The sequence below is a fragment of the Anastrepha ludens genome, chromosome 4, assembly GCF_028408465.1.
Source record: "Anastrepha ludens isolate Willacy chromosome 4, idAnaLude1.1, whole genome shotgun sequence".
Lineage (NCBI taxonomy): Eukaryota > Metazoa > Arthropoda > Insecta > Diptera > Tephritidae > Anastrepha > Anastrepha ludens.
The window spans coordinates 128,187,493-128,197,906 of NC_071500.1; the positions used below are offsets into that span (position 1 = coordinate 128,187,493).

At 36.0% G+C, this 10,414-nt stretch overlaps 1 long non-coding RNA gene across 1 annotated transcript; it reads right to left on the reverse strand.

The window, feature by feature from the left end:
• Nucleotides 1–2,858: 2,858 nt before the first annotated feature.
• On the reverse strand, nt 2,859–7,206 carry LOC128862518 (uncharacterized). Its single transcript, XR_008454490.1, has 3 exons — nt 7,000–7,206; nt 3,896–4,059; nt 2,859–3,826 (listed from the first exon to the last, which is right to left on the reverse strand). It is a non-coding gene; the product is annotated as an uncharacterized LOC128862518 (long non-coding RNA).
• Nucleotides 7,207–10,414: the final 3,208 nt, after the last annotated feature.

A 10,414-nucleotide genomic window follows, 5' to 3' on the forward strand; every position in this document is an offset into this window, starting at 1 on the left:
TTTATGACAGCAAGTACTTCGTTTTGTCCTCGCTTTGCCGCTTTATCCAGTTTGGAGAAGGCAGAACTAACAGCGCAGTTGTTAAGGCCGATGATGTCAATATCATCGGCATACCACAACAATTGCACGCTCTTATAAAAAATTGTGTCTGAGCGATTAAGTTTTGCGGCTCGTACGATCCTCTCCAACATCAGGTTAAAGAAGTCACACGACAGCGAGTCACCCTGTCTGAAACCTCGTTTGGTATCAAACGCTTCGGAGAAGTCCTTCCCAATTCTGGAGGCGCTGCTGGTATTGAGCAACGTCATCTTGCATAGCAGTATTAGTTTTGCGGACGAGTCACCGACTAACATTCGTACGGTCACTATCTCTTCCGCTGTGTAGTAGTTGTACTCGCTTTGCATTCCTATTCGTTTACCTACATAAACACATTAATAAATTAACTTAAATTGCCCTATTTATGAGTTGCGTGATGGAAGTCTCGTAGTGCTTACTAAGATTAAAAAAATCGCTGAGAAATTCATGTCTTCAAAACTTCTTCCCGATATATGTTTAATTAATGCAACCTTTCTTAAACAACCTAACCGATTCAGAAATCGTTAATAGCTTAAAAATGCATGGCTTAATTGCTGCATACAAATTCCAAAAGAAGTCACAATACACTCCAATTCCAACTGGCGCAGTACTTTTATCATTCCACAGCTACTCTCTGCCAGAAAAAATCGTCGTCGCTTGGATGAAAGTCTCTGTTCGTAAAGAATCGACAGCAACACAAAATTCAATAGCATCCCAATCTTCTACTTCTATAGTTTCTACTACCTCTTTCATTCCATTAGCACACCCTATTCTAAAGACCAGCTTCTCAGCTGACTCCATAGCAAAAACAAGTACTAAGAGCGATAATCCCCCTTTGTATTCATTTCCAATTCTAACAATATAAATTCAACAGTTTTCAACATTCTTAATACTAAACCAATTTCTAATAACAACTATGATTCCGTTTCTCAGACACATCTCACCTCAGATTATGATGACGAAATGTCTACTGTCTCAGTTCTCACTAAGGCAAATGACATTTCACCATACGTCAACTTAGATTAACTTTCTCAGACGACTCTCTTAGCTCTCCCTCGAAGAACTTTGGTACGTAATCAAGTCTAACTAGTGTAGTGCTACCAGAGGCTCAGTTGTGGGGAGACTCAGAAAATGAGCCCGGTAAACACTGTTTTCGCATTTTTACGGATGGCTCCAGGACCGAGCATGGCTCTGGCTCTGGGGTCTACGTGGAATCCAGCGAGACAAAACTGCACTTTGCTCTTGGAATGCATGCATCTGTGTTTCAAGCGGAGGTGTATGCAGTTCAAGAAGCGATGAACTTTGTTGTGAAAAACGGTGGAGAGGCAGATCTATATGTGTCTGCAGCGACAGCCAAGCTGCGCTTATGGCCTTAGACAGCCCTCCAATCACATCAGGGGTAGTGAAGTCCTGTAAATCCAGGCTGAACTATGTCGGTAGACATAATAGCCTGATGCTAACACGGGCCCCGGGACACGTGGGTATCACGGGTAACGAGACCTCTGACTCCTTAGCTAAGATGGGCTCTGAGGCCAACTTCTTTGGCCCAGAGCCCGCTTTGCCACTCCCCTCTGCGGCCATCACGGCCACGGTGAGCAAATGGGTAACTACCACCCACAAGCGAGCTTGGCAGGCTGAGAGAGGCTGCAGATGGACAAAACTGATGTTATCTGTCATGTCCGATCGACTGTCGCAAACCCTTCTGTCATTAGGCAGAGGGGAGTGCAGACGGCTGGTTGGACTGATGACGGGCCACTTTCTGTGGGCAAAGCACATGGAAAGGTTGGGCATCTCAGACAGTGTACTCTGCCCAACTTGTGAAGAGGAGGATGAGACGGCGGACCACTTCCTGTATGTCTGCCCCGCCTTCGCTCGAATCAGGTTTGAGGTCTTTGGCACTGATGTGTTAAGAAGCGACCATCTTGGCTGCTTGGCACCACAAGATCTACTCAGATTTCTTCGGAGATCGGGTAGATTTAAAGAAAATTAAAAGGGAATCCAAGTGTAGTACAATGGACTCAATTAATGTCTGAGTGCTGCACTTGCTAGTTGTCCCGACAAAAAAAAAAAAAAAGTCTAACTTCATCTTCCTCTCTACTTAGTTCACTTTTCTTTTTTCCTATCCTTAAGTTCCCAATTATACAATGGAATATCAATGGCTATTTCAACAACTACATATATTCACCTTGAAATCTTTATTAATTCTTACTCCCCTGCAATTATTCTCTTAAGCGAAACTCACCTTCCTCACAATTATGCACCACATACACCAAGGAAATATATTGGTTACTTTCATAACACTGTGCGACAGTGATTTTATACTTTTATGGAGACCTAGCACAACTTATGGCTATAGAAAAACTAAACAAAATGGTATAGCAGAAATTTCCAATACACCCCCAAAATCTCATTTTATGGCCATAAAACCGTTTTTCAGTAGGTTGATGTGAAGAATCACTCCTAACTTCGCCAATTTCCATCCGATTTCGAATTTGTTTTTTTAGTTCGAAAGAACAAGAACAAGCCTTTTTGACAGTGTGTTGACAATTTTTTTGAAATGACAACTGACGAGACTGTAGACGGAAGTATTTGGAATTTTTTTACTTTTTCTCTATTTTTTCAACTTTGATATAATTTTTACGATATTATCCGATATTGAGGATTTTTTAGTACAATATTGTTATAATAAATTTAATTTTGCGTCGAATGAGCTATATTTGACTGTAATTGAATTAAAATTAAAAGAGTTGTGTGAGTTTTAAGATTTTTTTTTTTTTTTTTACTAATTTGGTACGTAGGTATAACATATAACATAATAAAAAAAAAAAAAAAAAAACTGCACATATTCCACAACAATAAAGTTCATGAAAGAACACAAATATATGTTTTAACTTTGCCACCGACCTGCTGTTTTCGGTGTTTCGAATCCGGGCAATATCGAATGATAGTCACGCACTAGCTCATTCCGACGGAGCAGCTGTCTTTAGCACCGTAAAAAACTGGTACGATGAACTTTCTCGTGGTAGCTGTTGGTACGTCACCGAATTTCTGAAGCTTGTCCAAACCAGTTTTTGTGTCAGGAAATATTGTTGATGTGCACGAAATGATTGAGCAAAACCTTTATGTTATACATCGTGAGATTTAGTTTTCCTTTGTTCGCGTTGTTTAGCACACAATTTAAAAAACTCCCTAGAAACGAGATCGGACAAAGTACTTCGAAAATTTGTTCAAACGATTGATCGTCATGAAGAATGCTTTCGGGAGTGGGAAATCTTTATCTTTTATTTACCTTTATGCGCTCCATTGATTGTCTGTTTGTATACTATAACTGTTTAACTCACAAGTGCGACGCCATTTGCAAAACTTACAAATCTTCCTAAAAAAGTACGCATGTGCCACACGCCAGCGATTACCAGTTGTTCAACCTAAATCACTTGCTTTCAAATGCAGTACCTTTCGCTTCTGTAAATAAATCGGGCTACATTGATAGGTTTCTTTCGCCAGAAAAATTTTGAGTTTAACAATAGAACGAACTGTTGTGAAATTTCATATGAAGCTTGGAAAACTCGCATTGATATTTATTAATAGTTGTTAATAAAAATTAAGGTTTGTGGCGTGAATGTATTTTTGAGTTGTTCAAGTTGGCCGAGAAGACTTCGAGGATGTTCCACAAATCGCAACTTCAAAAACCGTTGACAATATATATAGAAACATTGGTAATCCGTTTCGAATTGCAACCTTGACAGATTTCCTGAAAGTTAAACCATTAGGCATTATTACTTTCACGTTCTTGCTAAAATTTGTGGAAGGAAAAACATACGTTTGTTGTGAGAGGGCAAGTCATGAATTCTCCACCAAGGCAATGCTATTGCACATTGTTTGCCAAGAGGTTTTCAGTCACATACAACGCTCCAGATTAGAACACTCGCTTTACTCACCAGACGCTTGCAATGCCCGATTTCTATCTGCTTTCTAAAATGAAACCTGGATTAAAAGCAAATGAGTTTGAGTTCGTTGGATTGAAAGGAGAAAACAGCACTGTTTCGAAAAATGGAAAGTTGGAGGAGGGTTGTATTAGTGAGCATAGAGGAGGGTTGTATTAGTGTATCGAAGGCGTTAGTCTCTTCTTTAATAGTTTTTGGTTAAATTTCTTATATGCCAAGTTCTTATTCTTCGGATTGTTGTACCTTTCTCAGAAAGTGTTAACCTAAGAATTTTATAGTGAAAAAGTATGTGATTCCTCAAAATTTCAAACAATTTATATAGAGTTTACTTATTTAAAAGTATTTGTTTTACTGTACTTCAATTAAATTTAAAGAAATGATGTAAACACACTCACTTATATACTTAATATACTTAACTCAAGTCACTTAAGAGTGCCCTGAAGATGGGATAAAATTAAAAAAATGTATGTACTTAAATGCTGAGGAATATTTTTGTATGTATCTATGTAGGTATTTACAAAGCACACTGGCGGGTCCAGAAACTTGATAATGGGAGAAAGCCTTTTTTAATGTGTCTTGAAAGGAGCAAGCAATTTTGTATAAATTATATAAATAAAACATTGTATATTTTTAAATAATATACTTGCAAATGTTTTTCGGTTTTTTTTTAAGCTGCAGATGTACTACAAATGCCGATTCCGCTATTTTTCAGGTCCCAGAAATTCCGGGATCTCGAAAGTTTTTAAATATCGATCCTTTATTACAGAATTTTATTCAAATAAAAGCTCTTCAATTTTAGACAAACTGGTTGCAATTTACTTCCACTATGGAGTGTAAATTAATTTGAATCGAAAACTGGATCATTATTATTTAGAAATGAATCAATTCATTCATTCATTTTGTTAATTTTTTTTTTAAATCAAGCTAAAAAACATTTACCAGTGCATAAGTAGTGAATTTAATCATACCACCTTGATTCAAAAGCTCCCGAAACAACCGCCGGTTGACTCTCTAAATCAACTGATACAACTTACCCACCGAATGATACGAGTATGAAAGAAAATGGCGTCTGCACAGTTTTGCTTTAATGAAGCCTTTTTAAGAGACTGCGACCGAATAAAATGTGCTTACAATTTATTTTCATGGGCTACCGAGGGGCGACCGCTATTAGAAAAAAACTCTTGTTTACATTTGGTGTTTCATGCCTCAAGTTTCGTACCTGGGCATTTCCAAATGGTAGCCTCGGCAATCCAGTCGGCTACGGCGAAAATATATAGTTAACATTTTAAGTCAATCGGTCAATATTTGTTCGCGTTATTAGTTCGGCCGAGTTGAAAAATCAAGCTTGGAAAAAAAAACACGTATAACCTCTACTTTTAGTTAAAGTACTTGTAACTAATTATTTACTATCTGGTAGAATAGATCAACGCACATTATAACATTCTTAAGCAAGGGTTCATAGTTATGGAAAAAGTCAAAACGGGTTTAACTACTAAAACAACCTTTAAAGTTAATTGATGGTGATTTTAAATTTCAAAAGTTGGTTTTATATTGGTGTTTTGTGTCATAAGTTGCGTCAGATTTTTCAAAATTCAAATATTCATAAATAAAGTAAACTTTATTTTAACCCAGAAACAGTTTAGAATGAAGTGAAAGTGATTTTAAAATTTTAAAAGCAGATTTTAAGTTGTGCAAAGTGAAAGAATATTTTTTGAAGGATTTGATATGGAGGTCGAGAATTGATGAGCCCGATAAACCTTTGATAAAGCAAGAGCCTCATCATTCAAGTTCCAGTAACTCTCCGATATAATAAATTACACAAATGCTTGGCCTTGTTGGGTGTTTCGCCGGGCTCCTCCTCCTCTTTGGTGTGTGCGCCTTAATGTTTTTCCACACCTACAGTTTTATGCCGTCACCAAGTGGCAGATGGTTTTTATGAGGAGCTTTGGGGACCTTTTTCAGGGAAGAAATACACTCCAGAAATACTGTCATTACTTGCTGAGAGGCCACCGCTATAAGGAAAAAACCGTTTCTATCATTTGGTGTAATGGTAATCACACACCAAACCAATCGGCTGCGGCGGCCATGTACGGCACGGTTTTCGTGTTACGACATATTTTCAGAAAAATAATAGATTTCTTATAATTTCTTCCGTAGCCCACTATTTAAGGAGGTTTTCTAGAAATTAAAAACAATCTTATACAGCTTAAAACTTCTTAAACTGAAGATCGATACACTGCGGTATTTAATCTATATCTAAATGCTCTTTCCTTGAAACTCTTTAGTTTTGGTAGTATGCCTAGGACCACTATTTTGTTGAAAGGGGCTATTTCCATTGAAAATATTCCAGCTGTGGTTCAAAAGCTTCATATATTTGCCATTTATCTCAGTTATTTGTCCATTAAATGAATCTGACACTTCCAGCTTTCATTCCAAGTCATATGCACCCATAGTGACAGTACTCCCCCAACCATATGCAAAGCCAGAGTTTCTTATACATGCTGAGTTCAATGAAAATGTGAATATTGTCGTTTACTTATACATTTTTATTGATTTGGATATTGACTATGCAAACGCACGTACCGAGATTAATTTATCCGAATACTTTTCACATCACCGTTTAAGGCAGTACAGATTTTGGTTTTGATAGTCAAGTTTTCTCCCAACAAAGTTCATTTTAGCGACAGTGTAACTAACTCGTTTTGCGAACTTGTGACCGTCTCGCGGAAAGTAGAAAATAATAGATTTTCGCGACACATACAACATAATTTGATCTATATTTTGAGCTGATGTGTTAATTAAGTGATATAAGCATAATTTCTTTCATTCAATCAATACACTTGCCAAACAAATTGATTTTATCTCAAGTAATTTTTTAAAAGTGTCTACACACATGCATTCATATACATATTTATGTGTATATGTATCTACGTATCTCAAGATATGGGAAATTTGCCAACTAGTGTTAATTTATGTTTACTTTCTGTTACGCCGTTGTTGTGTTCACGTTTGCTGCTTAATTATATGCGTTGTTCCGTGCGCTCCAAACGATCACTACTTCATTAAAAATGATCGACTAACTTCATTTAGTAAGGTAAAAAACAGAGAAAAAAACTATGAAAAGGCTGATGCAATTTTAATATCATATTGCGGAACGTATGTATATTTTTACGAGTTTAATTTTTTTTCGTTTTTGCGGCTTTTCTAACTGCCGTGCGGCTCTTTTATAAAAATCGTGTTCACTTTTTGACATTTACCGCTCGGTAAAATGCATAAGTAAACACATCCAAGCGTACAGATATACATTTTTCAATATCTCAGTGCACAAGCAAATAAGGTTGCACAGGGTGGTGCAAATATAGGTAACTGTTTAAAGATGAACGAAAATATTCTCTTATTATTAAAAAAACATTTTTTCATTATTTATGAAGCACATACATTGGCTGACTCGGCTGGCTTCGCGGTATTCCAGATTTTTACCCAATTTTCCAAAACCTTTTTAACGGTTTCCGGTTTTCCGGTCAATCATAAAGGCTTAAGTGGCAGTATAAACTCCAGATTATCGGTATCAAATCGATCTAAGAAACATTTACATTGAGTCCAAATGCGTCATTTGGGCCGAAAACTATAAAAAGAAGAAAAATCACGCATTTCCGTAATGACTCTATCAACCTATTCAAACGTATTACATTATGAATCAAATGTGATCCAACGTGACATATTTTTTCTCATGATAACCCGCTTTATGGTATCGTCAATATGCTAAAAAAGAAGAAAATATCCCTTAAAATACAGCCTGGTATAAGCAGAATCATAGAACTTTGCTCAGTAGAAGATATATCTCTAAAGCCAACAAAATATGATACCCATTACTATTCCTCATGGGTTTTTAATCCAAAAGCAATTGATAATGCAATGCATATTCTCAAGAAGAACAACATAACCCCGATTCAATAGCATGCAATGTTCAACAAAGTTGCAAATAAATAGCATAACTATACTGAAGGATCTAACATAAATCCCAGCACTTCATATAGCATACCTTAGAAAATGAAATTATTAAAATATCAATTATTCCATATTATAGTTCTGTATAATCGGCTAAATTATAACCATATTTGAAGCAATAAACCTAGTAAAACACAGGAGAAAAAGGTTGCGTATGCTCAGGCTCACGATATAAATAACAGCAGTTATTGCGCAACCAACATCAGAAACTTTACTACCCAAAAATTATTTTAATATGGGCGTCACTACAAAGAAATATTGTTGGGAACAACCTCGCCGACTAGCACAGACAATTTCAGCTTACTCGATATTAGAAATCATATTCAACAACACGTCTACGACAAAAGCGCCTCGAACGGAATCTAACCAGTCATTACTGGTACAAAGACGTAAACTGCACAAAGCCCCATATAGCAGACTACAAAAATCGAAAAAAAAATACATCTGCACGACCAGACATTATAAAATTCGACGCCTTCTGTTAGAATACACGAAAATAACACGCGGCCATCTTATGAATAACACAAACACAGATATCTCACAGTATGCGCCCTGCATAACACATTTACTTAGAACAACATTTATTTAGAACAAACATTTACTAACACAAACTCAATTTAAATGCTTCAATGCTTAATGACTTTTACAAAATGACTTATTTTAACTGTACAATTTAAAATATCGATGACTTAATATAGAAAAGGCGTATCTACACTTTTCGTTACTTTTCAGGAGAAGGAAAAAACTGAATAAAACCTTAAAAACTTAAGATGCAAAAAACATTTCTATTGCAATTTTTATTCAAAACAGGTAACAAATTCAATTCTGGTATAATTTTGTTATTATTTTTAATTTCTTTGAAGTTATTTGAGATAGGGCTTTTTGTTATTATTTTCCTTCAAAATAAATTTAAGTTAGGGCTTTTTGTTGTAAGTTAAATTCGGACAAACTATTATAATAATTCATGTTTGAAGTAAAATAAATAAATAATTAAAACTAAAATACATATTTGAAGGCAGATGTTATCATACTGAAAACAAATTAGGTTTTATAAGGTAAATTATCATAAAAATGGTGGCAATCTGCTGGAAGAAATTTTTTTACATCTTTCAAATGGTCCCACTTTTTTTTAGATATGGCTATTTTCTCTTTATAAAGACAATCGGGGGACACATTTTTAATCGGAAACTTCGATCTCTGTGGGAGTAACTGATATTCATCTGTAACATTTGTTTTAAAATAAATTGATCCTGACGAATCATACGCCAAGGCTCGAGGCATGCTTACTGTATGATCTCCAATGCCCCTGCCTGTAATTTAAGAAAAGCTTAAATATATATATCTAAAGAGTTGTTTCAGTGTGCAATATTCACCTGGTTGTATTGACGTGTATATCTTTGAAATATTTTCGAAATTTAAAAAATAATCATAACGCAAATGGTGCGCTTATAGAGGTGCTGGAACTTTTCTAGCTTCCTTAATGAGTTGAACAAATTGAGATTCATGCGTAAAGTTATGTAGTTGAAGCTTCATTTTATAATATGCAGCACTCGCGTTTAGTTGAGGCACTAATTTAACTGCCTGGACATCCATACAGAATACTGCACATAGTCCGGATTCAGCATTTTTGATATCGTTTTGCTTTTCTACACGCATTTTTCCGATTTCTTCTCTATGTTTTTCGTATTGCTCATCGGAAACATTATTAGCTTTATGTGATACGCATAAATTGCACTGATCTTTTTTTGGCTTAAAAATATAATAATTGAATCCCTTTCTTAATTGCGTAAATATTGGGTACGACAATTTTAGGCCTCCATTTTCATTTTCGGATTCACACTCGTTGACATAAAGCTTGTAAATCTCCTGATATGAGGAAAAATCCGATTCGAAGTAAAACTTTTTGCTATCTTTTCGACAACAATGTGACTCCATTTTTGCCAACTCCTCTAGCCATTTTTTTAGAAAGTCACGTCGGTTTGTGTTGCGCTGACCTATAACTGATGATCGCTTAGCAGTTTTGCGCAAAATTAAAGCTTTATCGGGACTGCATTGAGTACCGTGTTTACCGCCACTGTTAATCCAATTTCGAACCATCTTTTACTTTACTCCTAGTGTTGAATAAAACATTTCACGGCACACTTGTAATCGCTTTGAATTATGACTCAAGAAATGATATGGACTGATTCCGTCTCGAATTTTCAGACGTTTTCCTTTTTGTTTCAGAAAAGCTTGTAAGACCTGCAACATGCTGCCTCTTTGCTCCCAGGACATCTCGCAAAACAAACTAAACATTTCTTTTCGCGTGGACTCATTAAACGTCGAACACTTTCTCACCGCACTTTTTACACAAAATCGTGCTGAACATGGCTCTCCTAATTGCCTAG